The sequence below is a fragment of the Salvelinus namaycush genome, chromosome 6, assembly GCF_016432855.1.
Source record: "Salvelinus namaycush isolate Seneca chromosome 6, SaNama_1.0, whole genome shotgun sequence".
NCBI classification, from domain to species: Eukaryota; Metazoa; Chordata; class Actinopteri; order Salmoniformes; family Salmonidae; genus Salvelinus; species Salvelinus namaycush.
This window is the reverse complement of record NC_052312.1, coordinates 28,140,609-28,155,670: the sequence shown is the minus strand read 5'-3', so window position 1 is coordinate 28,155,670 and position 15,062 is coordinate 28,140,609.

Genomic DNA, 15,062 nt, shown 5'->3' with positions numbered 1-15,062 from the left:
TCCCCCCTTTACCTCACTTCACCTATACACTACATCAGTGGTTCTCAAATTGGGGGTCGCGGTAAATTTACTCTTTATTTGAATGAGGTGACCATTTTGAGGCTAAAGCGTAGCTGACATGGCTAAAGCGTAGCTGACATTGACCCCCCCCCCACCCACCCCAAAAGCACATTTTCTTGCACTTCTATACATGTCTCATGTATTCATGTGATATTTGAGTGACTCAAACATTACAACAAAATATATGGGCTAAAAAACCAAGCTAAACCTTTTTTTGCTGACATGGGCTAGTTCATCTGGGCATTTCTGACAAGTCATAAATATCTCTCTTAGGGTTTCCCAAACTCTGTCATAGGGCTGCCTCTGTGTGGACATTTTTGTTGTTGCACTAGCACTACACAGCCGATTCGAATAACCAACTCACTATCAAGCTTTGAGTATTTGAATCAGCTCTGTAGTGCTTGGGCAAAAAACTAAACTTACACCCAGGGGGGGCACCAGGACGGACTTTGGGAAGCCCTCTTCTAAGGTATGCAATGGCTAACATGACAAGAGGAAAACTGATGATGCACTACCCAATTTCGAAATAGCACCTTGTGCATTCTACTTTTACAACTTTCAAGTTTTGGGGAACCACTGCCGTAAACCATGAGTTTCAGGCCACTGTATAAGGTTAAAACGAGGCCTCAAAATATGGCCTTATTTTGATATGCAATGTATTGTCATAAAGAGTAAGATTTGTATGATAACATTGTCTTAACATTCTGATTCAGATGGGTTGGGTTAAATGCCAAAGACATATTTCAGTTGAATACATTCAGTTGTGCAACTAACTAGGTATCCCTATCCTCTTTCCCTTTTGCCTAAACTCAATTGGTGATAGCCACGGGACTGAAATCGAACATAATATGCATATAATTTTATACTGACTACACATCCACTGTCACGTTCCTGACCTATTGTTCCTTTTTCTTTTATTTATTTAGTTGGTCAGGGCGTGAGTTGGGGTGGGTTGTCTTTGTGTGTTTTGTCTAGTTTAGGGTGTGTGTATTGTTTAAGGGGTTTTTAGTATGTATGGGGTAGTGTTCAGTGTAGGTGTTTAGCAAAGTCTATGGTTGCCTGATTTGATTCTCAATCAGAGACAGCTGTTTATTGTTGTCTCTGATTGGGAGCCATATTTAAGGCAGCCATAGGCTTTAGGTGTTTGTGGGTAATTGTCTATGTCTAGTCTATGTTGCATGTTTGCACTTAGTTCTGTTTAGCTTCACGATCGTTTGTTTTGTTCATTTTGTAAGTTTTGTTTTTTTCCTTCATTAAAGAAGATGTATTTTTCACGCGCTGCGCCTTGGTCCTCTCTTTATCAAGAAGACGATCGTGACATCCACTCACATACAATAACCATATACGCTGCTGCTACTCTTCATCATATATCCTGATGCCTAGTCACATACCCCTACACATCTATCGATCCAGTATCCCTGCACATTGTAAATATTGTACTGGAACTGACCCTGTATATAGTATGCTTACTTACTTTATTGTGTTATTCTTATTTGTATAGCTCGTGTGTTTTAGTTCTACCTTGTTATTTTAGTATTACATTGTCATTGATCACTGCATTGTTGGGGTTAGAGATAGGGCTGTGATTGTCAAGCAAATAACTGTCAGTCTCATGGTAATTGACCGTTGATTAGCCATGAAGTACTTTGAAAGGCTAGTCATGGCTTACATCAACACCATCATCCCAGAAACCTTAGACCCACTCCAATTAACATACCGCCCCAACAGATCCACAGATGATATAATCTCTATCACACTCCACACTGCCATTTCCCACCTGGACAAAAGGATCACTTATGTGAGAATACTGTTCATTGACTAAAGTTCAGCGTTCAACACCATAATGCCCACAAAGGGCACAAATCACTAAGCTAAGGACCCTGGGACTAAACACCTCCCTCTGCAACTGGATCCTGGACTTCCTGACGGGCCGCCCCTAGGTGATAAGGTAGGCAACAACACATCTGCCACGCTGATCCTCAACATTGAGACCTCTCAGGGGTGCGTGCTCAGTCCCCTCCTTTACTCCCTGTTCACTCATGACTGCGTGGCCAAGCATGACTCCAACACCATCATTAAGTTTGCTGACGACACCAACAACGATGAGACATACTATAGAGAGGTCAGAGACCTGGCAGTGTAGTGCCAAGACAACAACCTCTCCCTCAATGTGAGCAAGATAAAGGAGCTGATCATGGACCATAGGAAAAGGAGCTGATGGGGCTGTAGTGGAGCGGGACTAGAGTTTTTAAAGTTCCTTGGTGTCCATATCACCAACAAACTATCATGGTCCAAACACACCAAGACAGTCATGAAGAGGGCACAACAACACCTTTTACCCCTCAGGAGACTGAAAAGATTTGGCATGGGTCCCCAGATCCTCAAAATGTTCTACAGCTGCACCATCGAGACCATCCTGACAGGTTGCATCAGCGACTGGTATGGCAACTGCTTCGCATCCGACCATAAGGCGCTACAGAGTGTTGTGCGTACGGCCCATTACATCACTGGGGCCGAGCTTCCTGCCATCCAGGACCTATATACTAGGCAGTGTCAGAGGAAGCCCCTGTTCTCTCTGCTACCGCACGGCAAGCAGTACCGGAGCGCCAAATCTAGATCCAAAACGCTCCTTAACAAGCCATAAGACTGCTGAACAATTAATCAAGTGGGCACCCAGACTTACATTGACACCCCCCTTTGTTTTTACACTGCTGCAACTCGCTGTTTATTATCTATGCATAGTCACTTTACCCCTACCTATAAGTGGAAATTACCTCAACTAATCTGTACCCCTGCACATTGACTCGGTACCGGTACCCCCTGTATATAGCCTCGTTATTGTTATTTTATTGTGTTACTTTTTATTTAAAAAATTACTTTCATTTATTTAGTAAATATTTTTTTAACTCTATTTCTTAAACTGCATTGTTGGCCCCTTCTTTCTCCACTTCCTGTCTGAATGACATGCCCAAAGTAAACTGCCTGTAGCTCAGGCCCTGAAGCCAGGATATGCATATAATTGGTACCATTGGAAAGAAAACACTTGCAGTTTGTAGAAATGTTAAAATAATGTAGGAGAATATATAACAATAGATATTGTAGGAGAAAATCTAAAGAAAAACCAACCTGAATTGATTTGAGAGAGACCATCCTCTTAGAAATTCAAGAGAAAGGTCATATTGAAAATGATCTCCCTGGATGCAATCCCTATGGCTTCCACAGGGTGTCAGCAGTCTATGTTCAATGTTTCAGGCTTGTAACTTCAAAAATAAATAAGAAATATCCGTTTTAGCAGGACACAGTCTTGGAAATTCGTGTTTGTGCTCGCTATGAAGACATTACGCACCTGCTAGAATTGGTTTCCTATTGAACATACTTCTTTCCGTAAGAAATATTATAGTTTGATTATATTTTAGGGTATCTGAAGAGTACATAGAAATGTATTTTGACATGTTGAAACAAAGTTTAGGGGTAGATTTTCGGATTCCTTTCTCTGCAAGTTGAATGAGTGGATTACTCAAATCGATGGCACCAACTAAACTGACCTTTTAATTATAAAGAAGGATTTTATCTAACAAAACGACACTACATGTTATAGCTGGGACCCTTTGGATGACAATTCAGAGGAAGATTTTCAGAAAGTAAGTGAATATTTCATTGTTATTTGTGAATGTATGAAACCTGTGCAAGTGGGAAATCTGAGGTTTGTAGTTTTTCAACTCTTTGCCTATCCAATATACAGTGGAAATGTGGTCATATTGCACTTCTTAAGGCTTCCACTAGATGTCAACAGTCTTTAGAACCTTGTTTGATGCTTCTACTGTGAAGGAGGGGGGGATGGGAGCTGATTGAGTCAGGGGTCTGCCAGAGTGGCATGAGCTGATAATGCGTGCAAGTGAGAGTTAGCTGCGTTCCATCGCATTTCTACAGACTAAGGAATTCTCCGGTTGAAACATTATTGAAGATTTATGTTAAAAACATCCTAAAGATTGATTCTATACTTCGTTTGACATGTTTCTACGAACTGTAATATGACTTTTCGTCTGAACCTTCGCCAGGACTTGCCTGTGCCTCGTGAGTTTGGATTGTGTACTAAACGCACGAACAAAAAGGAGGTATTTGGACATAAATTTTGGACTTTATCGAACAAATCAAACATTTATTGTGGAACTGGGATTCCTGGGAGTGCATTCTGATGAAGATCATCAAAGGTGAATATTTATAATGCTATTTCTGACTCCTGTGTACTCCACAACATGGCGGATATCTGTATGGCTTGTTTTGTTGTCTGAGCGCTGTACTCAGATTATTGCATGGTGTGCTTTTTTGGTAAAGCTTTTTTGAAATCTGACACATCGGTTGCATTAAGGAGAAGTGGATCTAAAATTCCATGCATAACACTTGTATCTTTTAGCAATGTTTATTATGAGTATTTCTGTAAATTGATGTGGCTCTCTGCAAAATCACCAGATGTTTTGGAACTACTGAACATAACGCGCAAATGTAAACTGAGATTTTTGGATATAAATATGAACTTTATCGAACAAAACATACATGTATTGTGTAACATGAAGTCCTATGAGTGTCATCTGATGAAGATCATCAAAGGTTAGTGATTCATTTTATCTCTTTCTGCTTTTTGTGACTCCTCTCTTTGGCTGGAAAAATGGCTGTGTTTGTCTGTGACTAGGTACTGACCTAACATAATCGTGTGGTGTGCTTTCATCGTAAAGCCTTTTTGAAATCGGACAATGTGGCTGAATTTACAATAAGTGTATCTTTAAAATGGTTTAAAATACTTGTATGTTTGAGGAATTTTAATTATTAGATTTCTGTTGTTTTGAATTTGGCGCCCTGCAATTTCACTGGCTGTTATTGAGGTGGTTGAGGTAATTGAGGTTATTGAGGTGGGACGCTTGCGTCCCGAATATCCCAGAGAGGTTAAGGGCTTGTAAGTAAGCATTTCACGGTAAGGTCTACAGCTGTTGTGTTTTATTTGAATTGTAAAAATAATATACACTGCTCAAAAAATAGACAAAAGGTGGAAATTATAGGCAATTAGCAAGACACCCCGAATAAAGGAGTGGTTCTGCAGGTGGTGCCCACAGACCACTTCTCAGTTCCTATGCTTCCTGGCTGATGTTTTGGTCACTTTTGAATGCTGGCGGTGCTTTCACTCTAGTGGTAGCATGAGACGGAGTCTACAACCCACACAAGTGGCTCAGGTAGTGCAGCTCATCCAGGATGGCACATCAATGCGAGCTGTGGCAAGAAGGTTTGCTGTGTCTGTCAGCGTAGTGTCCAGAGCATGGAGGCGCTACCAGGAGACAGGCCAGTACATCAGGAGACGTGGAGGAGGCCGTAGGAGGGCAACAACCCAGCAGCAGGACCGCTACCTCCGCCTTTGTGCAAGGAGGATCAGGAGGAGCACTGCCAGAGCCCTGCAAAATGACCTCCAGCAGGCCACAAATGTGCATGTGTCTGCTAAAACGGTCAGAAACATACTCCATGAGGGTGGTATGAGGGCCCGACGTCCACAGGTGGGGGTTGTGCTTACAGCCCAACACCGTGCAGGACGTTTGGCATTTGCCAGAGAACACCAAGATTGGCAAATTCGCCACTGGCGCCCTGTGCTCTTCACAGATGAAAGCAGGTTCACACTGAGCACGTGACAGACGTGACAGAGTCTGGAGACGCCGTGGAGAACGTTCTGCTGCCTGCAACATCCTCCAGCATGACCGGTTTGGCGGTGGGTCAGTCATGGTGTGGGGTGGCATTTCTTTGGGGGGCCGCACAGCCCTCCATGTGCTCGCCAGAGGTAGCCTGACTGCCATTAGGTACCGAGATGAGATCCTCAGACCCCTTGTGAGACCATATGCTGGTGCGGTTGGCCCTGGGTTCCTCCTAATGCAAGACAATGCTAGACCTCATGTGGCTGGAGTGTCAGCAGTTCCTGCAAGAGGAAGGCATTGATGCTATGGACTGGCCCGCCCGTTCCCCAGACCTGAATCCAATTGAGCACATCTGGGAATTCATGTCTCGCTCCATCCACCAACGCCACGTTGCACCACAGACTGTCCAGGAGTTGGCGGATGCTTTAGTCCAGGTCTGGGAGGAGATCCCTCAGGAGACCATCCGCCACCTCATCAGGAGCATGCCCAGGCGTTGTAGGGAGGTCATACAGGCACGTGGAGGCCACACACACTACTGAGCCTCATTTTGACTTGTTTTAAGGACATTACATCAAAGTTGGATCAGCCTGTAGTGTGGTTTTCCACTTTAATTTTGAGTGTGACTCCAAATCCAGACCTCCATGGGTTGATAAATTTGATTCCCATTGATCATTTTTGTGTGATTTTGTTGTCAGCACATTCAACTATGTAAAGAAAAAAGTATTTAATAAGAATATTTCATTCATTCAGATCTAGGATGTGTTATTTTAGTGTTCCCTTTATTTTTTTGAGCAGTGTATATTTAGCGTCTCCTGGCTTCAACACATATCCTACAAGCCACTGAAGCAGACCTTTGGAACATCTATATTTTAAAAGGTCTAATAAATCCATGTAATATAGCCTACACCTTCACATTAAATCCAAAGAATACAATTGAACACAGCTGAATGAAATAGAAAGGACCGCAAATGTGATTATGCATGTAATGCTTTTATTACAAAGGTGCATTTTTATGGTGAAAATGATCTTCCCCAAACTTGAAACTCAAGCGCTGCTTATGTATGCCAGTTAGGGTCTACACCCCTTGTGAAGCAGATTAATGTGCTTATTTTTAAGATGTTATTTGGCCAAACCTCCTCAAAACATGTAGGCCTATGGGTTAGGCTAGGTAGCCTAGTGGTTAGAGTGTTGGCCCAGTAACCGAAGGGTTGCTAGATCGAATCTCCGAGCTGACAAGGTAAAAATCTGTCGTTCTGAGCAAGGCAGTTCACTTCTTATGGCTGCAAGGGAAAGTATTGAGTAGCCAGTGAAATCGTGCCCATTTCAAACGGCCTCGTACTCAATTCTTGCTCGTACAATATGGATATTATTATTATTATTGGATAGAAAACACTCTCTAGTTTCTAAAACCGTTGGAATTATTTATCTGAGTGAAACAGAACTCCTTTGGCAGCACTTTCCCTGACCAGGAAGTAGAATGTCAGAAATATATGCTCTCTTCAACTTCCTGCCTATACATGGTCATGACACGTAGGAGTCTACGTACACTCCATACGCCTTCCTCTGGGTGTCAAGATGATGTGAGAGAAGAAATTTTGTGTTTATCTTGGTCTGGGGTGGAATAAAAGCTATTTCTTTGACGTGACCGTCCACTTCCGGTACTCTGAAGCGCGCGACTTGGAAGTGCGATTGCCTTCTGTTTTGCTGCCGTAATGGATGACAACTATCTCCGGCTCGGATATTATTTGATACATGTGACCATATCATCGTAATGTATGTTTTTTCAATATAGTTTAATCAGATTATTGAAATTTTTTCGGGAGTTTTGCCGTGTTGCGTTCTCTGACTGTGTTTACGTTGGAGAGTTCCGTGCCACTCGGCTAGTGCCAATGCTAAGTGAAGAGGGAAATTTGCCGTTCTGAATCCAAACGACGACTCATCTGGACAAAGGACACCTTGTTCAACATTCTGATGAAAGATCAGCAAAAGTAAGACCCAATTTATGATGTTATTTCATATATCTGTCGTGCATGTCAACTGGTCGTGGGCGCCCAAGTGTTTCTGGCTATTGTGGCTACGCTAATATAGCGCTACATTTTGTTTTCGCTGTAAAACATTTAATAAATCGGAAATATTGTCTGGAATCACAAGATGCCTGTCTTTCAATTGCTGCACACTATGTATTTTTCAGAAATGTTTTATGATGAGTAATTAGGTATTTGACGTTGGTGTCTGTAAATATTATGGCTGCTTTCGGTGCAATTTCTGATTGTAGCTGAAATGTGAACTATGATTTATACCTGAAATATGCAAATTTTTCGAACAAAACATATGCTATACATAAATATGTTATCAGACTGTCATCTGATGAAGTTTTTTCTTGGTTAGTGGCTATTTATTTCTTTATTTGGTCGAATTTGTGATAGCTAGTGATGGAGTAAAAAACTGATGGAGTAAGAAAAGTGGTGTCTTTTGCTAACGTGGTTAGCTAATAGATTTACATATTTTGTTTTCCCTGTAAAACATTTTAAAAATCGGACATGTTGGCTTGATTCACAAGATGTGTACCTTTCATATGCTGTATTGGACTTGTTAATGTGTGAAAGTTAAATATTTTTTTAAAATATCTTTTGAATTTCGCACCCTGCACTTGAGCTGGATGTTGTCATAAGTGTACCGGTGTCGGGCTGCAGCCATAACAGGTTAACCCACTGTTCCCAGGCTGTCATTGTAAATAAGAATTTGTTCGTAATTGACTTGCCTAGTAAAAAAAAAAGGCTACATGAGGTGTGCGACTATGATTTGAAAAAGTCGAGGGGGAAAAAAGGCATTGTTTCTTGCTTATGCTGGGCATCATTAACAAGTGATATTATATCATTCACAAGTGATAGGCTAATATTGTCACCCATCAGACTATTCTTGATTTAATCTTGTCTTTACATATACTAAATAATATATGTGTGAAATTTGTTTGATTTGGAATGGACCATTATGCACCTGTCTCGAAACAAGGCCAACGGGGAAAAATACATGTCATCTATGCACTTAAATAGTGAATGGAGGATGCTTTTCCCATGGTTCATTTTCATGCCAGCCAGGTAGGCTATACTCCTGTTGTAAAGATAAGAAGTGTGCTTAATATTAAGAAAGCTGAGAAATAAATTTAGTAGGCTTCGCCTATAGAAAGCTGATGGGATCCTCCTCTTTTTAGTGGAGGCCATCACTCTGTTTTCTCACCCAATTGCATAGCCTATAGAAATGTTGCTCAACATGAGCTCATGGGCTCTCAAGAAGTGTTCGATTAGATTTTTTATCACATTTGCATTGATGTCAGAGTGATTAGAGGGACAGTAGAGTGCTGAGTCTCAGGCAGTTAGCAAGTTTATTAGACTACTAATTACCATCAGCATAATCAGAGCTTGGTCACGTGGAATTTGACTGCCTTCATGACTCGTGACCGCCAGTGTGGCGGTAATACAGTCACCGCAACAGCCCTAGTTAGAGCTTGCAAGAAAGGCATTTCACTGTACTTGTGCATGTTACATTAAAACTTGAAACACTGACCCCAAAACTAAGTTCCTGCAGCAGCTCATCCAAAGTGCAAAACAAATCCATCCTGTTATCCAAAAGGAGGAAAAACGAATTCATTAAATCTTGCTTATTTAATATTTACTTCTGACACTAGCAACCACTGAGTGCACAATCACCAGTGGTGGAAAAAGTATCCAATTTTCATACTTGAGTAAAAGTAAAGATACCTTAAAAGAAAATGACTCAATTAAAAGTGAAAGTCACCCAGTAAAATACTACTTGAGTAAAAGTCTAAAAGTATTTGGTTTTAAATGTACTTACGTATCAAAACAGATGACACAATTTTCTTGTTTTTTAAATTTACAGATAGCCAGGGGCACAGTTCAACACTCAGACGCAATTTACAAACAAATCATTTGTGTTTAGTGAGTGTGCCAGATCAGAGGCAGTAGGGATGACCAGGGATGTTCTCTTGGTAAGTGCGTGAATTCGACCATTTTCCTGTCCTGCTAAGCATTCAAATGTAACAAGTACTTTTGGGTGCCAGGGAAAATGTAAGAAGGAAAAAGTACATTATTTTCTTTAGGAATGTGGTGAAGTAAAAGTAAACGTTGTAAAAAATAGAAATAGTAAAGTACAGATACCCCAAAAAAACTACTTAACTTCTCTAGGGTAGGGGGCAGCATTGGAATTTTGGATGAAAAGCATGCCCAAATTAAACTGCCTGCTTCTCGGGCCCAGAAGATATGATATGCATATAACTGGTGGATTTGGATAGAAAACACTCTAAAGTTTCCAAAACTGTTAAAACAGTCTCTGTGAGTACAACAGAACTGATTTGGCAGGCGAAAACCTGAGAAAAATCCATTCGGGAAGTAGTTTTATTTTTGGTATTGTAGTTTTCTATTCAATGCCATTACAGTATCTATTGACTTAGGACTCAAATTGCAGTTCCTATGCCTTCCACTAGATGTCAACAGTCTTTAGAAATTGTTTCAGGATTGTATTCTGAAAAATTAGGAAGTAGGAGCAGTCTGAATGAGTGGACCCTAAAAGTGTCACAGAGCTTTTTCATGCACGCGACCGAGAGAGTGCCTTTCTTGTTTACCTTTTATATTGACGACGTTATCGTCCGGTTTAAATCTTATCGATTATTTAGGCTCAAAACAACCTGAGGGTTGAATATAAACATCGTTTGACACGTTTCTATGAACTTTACGGATACAATTTGGATTTTTTTGTCTGCCTGTTTTGACTGCGTTTGAGTGGATTACTGAAGAAAACGTGCGAACAAAATGGAGGTTTTTGATATAAAGAGACTTTATCGAACAAAAGGAACATTTATTGAGTAAATGAATGTCTGCTGAGTGCAACCATATGAAGATCATCAAAGGTAAGGGATTAATTGTATCTCTATTTCTGACTTGTGTAACTCTTCTACTTGGCTGGTTACTGTTTGTAATGATTTGTCTGCTGGGCTATGTTCTCAAATAATCGTAAGGTATCCTTTCGCCGTAAAGCATTTTTTAAATCTTACACCGTGGTTGGATTCACAAGAAGTTAATCTTTAAACCTATGTAAAATATGTTTTGTTTTATGAATTTTGATAATGAGTATTTCTCTTTCAATTTGGCGCCCAGCAGTTTTACTGGCTGTTGAAGAGGTGGGACGCTAACGTCTCACGTACCCTAGAGAAGTAATACTTTAAAGTATTTTTACTTTAGTACTTTACGCCACTGACAATCACATCACACACGCACATACAACACACACACATCTGACCCTAGCACTCACAAACACTTTGGGTCGTTTGAATTAGGATTGTTCTCAGAGTAAGGCGAAGGAAAAGTAGAAAAGCTACAGTACCTTATCTAACCCATAGCACACACTGTGCACTTCAAGCATGTAACACACACACACACTGTGCACATCAAGCCCATGGCACACACAACTGTACACTAATAATCCCTGGCTGTACACTTGTATCATGTCAACAACAGATATATTCACCTCATCCAACCCTTAACACACACTGTACGTAACACTTGGATCCTTACTTTTATGGCTTCTATCCCTTTATATCCATAACCCAGATTGTGGGTCACCCTGGAAGACTGGAGTATTGCATCAATGACATATGAAAAGAGAGAGAAGATACAATCTCTTGCTGCTAGATGAGGAAACTGCTGGAAATGATGTATAGTGCCAGCAGAGTTTGTACGTCACAGAACTGAGCTGTGCTTCTCTCCTTGTTTTACCTTGCAGTCCAGATCAGACCATACCGGTGGGAACACACACACACACACACACACACATGTTTACAATCCCGATGCCCTGGCATCACCCCACCCCACTCCATCAATCCACAGACACACACACACACAGAGCCCTCGTGCCAGTGTTCTGCTGCCTCGCCACATCTCCATATCCCAGCCTCATCATCATCATCATCCCCATCACCAGAGCACCACTCATTTCAGGCTGCATCCTGCCACACACACACACAGACACACACGCTGCTTCCTGCTAGATCCATCCATCACATCCCTCCATCTCACAGATTGATTCCCCATATTGATTGTGGCCACTCTATATGCGCCCTTCCTTTCCTCTGCTGCAATGGGGCTATCAGCTACTGCTGCTCCACAGATGGATTTAAAGGGCCTGCCAGTACTTTGAGTGAAATTGGGATGGGTTGTTAGCTGTGTGGGGAAATTATGTTTTGAAGTGAGGTGAGTGATTCAAACCTAATTGTTGATATTATAACATATTATATTATAACCTGCAGTGGTAGTTTGGCATTTCTTTTCTATTTGTGAAGAGAAAATGTGTGTTATTTTGGTCCATATATAGGAATCTCCATGGAGGAGTTTCCATAATATACAGTGCATTCGGAAAGTATTCAGATCCCTTGAATTTTTCCACATTTTATTACGTTACAGCCTTATTCTAAAATTGATTAAATAGTTTTTCCCCCTCATAAACCTACACAAAACACCCCATAATGACAAAGCAAAACAGGTTTTGATACATTTTTGCAACTTTACTAAAAATAAAACACTGAAATATCATATTTACATAAGTATTCAGACCCTTTACTCAGTACTTAGTTGAAGCACCTTTTGCAACAATTACAGCCTAGACTACTCTTCGCAATGACGCTACAGATCCTCTCAAGCTCTGTCAGGTTGGATGGGGAGTGTCGCTTCACAGCTATTTTCAGGTCTCTCCAGAGATGTTCGATCGGATTCAAGTCCGGGCTCTGGCTGGGCCACTCAAGGACATTCAGAGACTTATCCTGAAGCCATTCCTGCGTTGTCTTGGCTGTGTGCTTAGGGTTGTTGGCCTGTTGGAAGGTGAACCTTCACCCCAGTCTCAGGTCCTGAGGGCTCTGGAGCAGGTTTTCATCAAGGGTCTCTCTGTACTTTGCTCCGTTCATCTTTCCCTCGATCCTGACTAGTAACCCAGTCCCTACTGTTAAAAAACATCCCAACAGCATTATGCTGCCACCACCATGTTTCAGCGTAGAGATGGTGCCAGGTTTCCTCCAGACGTGGCGCTTGGCATTCAGGCCAAAGAGTTCAATCTTGGTTTCATCAGACCAGCGAATTTAGTTTCTCATGGTCAGAGTCCTTTAGGTGCCTTTTGGCAAACTCCAAGCGGGCTGTCATGCGCCTTTAACTGAGGAGTGGCTTCCGTCTGGCCACTCTACCTTAAAGTCCTGATTGGTGGAGTGCGACAGATGGTTGTCTTTCCGACTGTTCTCTCATCTCCACAGAGGAACTCTGGAGCTCTGTCAGAATGACCATCAGGTTCTTGGTCACCTGCCTGACCAAGGCCCTTATCCCCCGATTGCTCAGTTTGGCTAGGTGGCCAGTTCTAGGAAGAGTCTTAATGCTTCCAAACTTCTTCCATTTAAGAATGATGGAGGCCACTGTGTTCTTGGGGACCTTCAATGCTGCAGACTTTTTCATGTTATCCAATTGGTAGTTACTGTCTTGTCTCATCGCTGCAAGTCCAGTAAGGACTTGGGAGAGGTGATGGTCGAGAACCGTGCATCCTCCAAAACACAACCCAACCAAGCCGCACTGCTTCTTGACACAATGCCCACTTAACCCAGAAGCCAGCTGTACCAATGTGTCGGAGGAAACACCGTACACCTGGCGACCGTGTCAGCATGCACTGCACCCGGCCCGCCACAGGAGTCGTTAGTGCGCGATGGGACAAGGACATCCCTGCCGGCCAAACCCTCCCCTAACACTGACGACGCTGGGCCAATTGTGCGCCGCCCCATGGGTCTCCTGGTCGTGGCTGGCTGCGACAGAGCCTGGACTCAAATCCAGAATCTCTAGTGGCACAGCTAGCACTGTGATGCAGTGCCTTAGACCACTGTGCCACTCAGGACTGTTGAATGGATAGCGCCTCGGTAGCCTACAGCAGGGTTTACCAAACTCAGTCCTGGGACTCCCCCTCGGTGTACCTTTTGGTTTTTGCCCTAGCACTACACAGCTGGTTCAAATAATCAAAGATTGATGATGAGTTGGTTATTTTAATCAGCTGTATAGTGAGGGGAAAAAATCTAAACGTGCACCTAGGGAGGGCCCAAGGACCGAGTTTGGGAAACCCTGGCCTACAGGTAGGCATAGTGGGGCTCTGTGTTGTGGTGCTGAATGGACAGTACTTCTGTCTAGTAGCCAGCTATAGCTTTATTTTGTTTGTGGGCAGTTAGAAATGTTTTCGGCACAGTTAGGTAGCCTACAATGCCTATATGTTGATTTATAATGGCTCCGACAGAGATGGTCACCTCGCTTTGCGTTCTTAGGAAACTATGCAGTATTTAGATTTTTTATGTATTACTTCTTACATTTTTACAACAGAAAATCTTAAGTGTTATTACATACAGCCGGGAAGAACTATTGGATATAAGAGCAACGTCAATTTACCAACATTTACAACCAGGAATACAACTTTCCCAAAGGGGATCCTCTGTTTGGACCACCACCCAGGACAATGGATCTGATCCCAGTAGCTGACCCAAAACAACGATGCCACAGAAGGGGCAGATGGAGCGGCCTTCTGGTCAGGCTCCATAGACGTGCACATCGCTCACCTCTCCCGAGTATACTACTCGCCAATGGTCAGTCTCTTAACAAGCTAGACGGAATTCAAGCAAGGGTTTCCTTCCAGAGAGACATCAGAGATTGTAACATTCTCTGTTTCACGGACACATGGCTCTCTCAGGATATGTTGTCAGAATCGGTTCAGCCCTTGGGCTTCTCCATGCATCGCGCCGACAGAGATAAACACCTCATGGTGTAATCATACCAACATACAGGAACTCAAGTTCTTCTGCTCACCCGACCTAAAATTCATTACAATCAAATGCTGGCTATTTTACCTACCAAGAGAATTCTCGTCAGTTATAGTCACAGCTGTGTACATTCCCCCTCAAGCGAACACCAAGACGGCCCTCAAGGAACTTCACTGGACTCTATGTAAACTGGAAACTATATATCCAGAGGCTGCAATTATTGTAGCTGGGGATTTTAACAAAGCAAATTTGAGAACGAGGCTACCTAAATTCTATCAGCATATTGAATGCACAACACGCAGGGCTAGTACTATACTATCACGCGGACTGAAATATGTTCCGGTCAGCCTCAGAGAACATGCGTGCGTCCTCAGAACATGTGCAGACCAGCTGGCTGGTGTGTTTACAGATATATTAAATCAGTCCCTATCCTAGTCTGTTGTCCCCACATTTTTCAAGATGGCTCCCATTGTTCCTGTACCCAACAA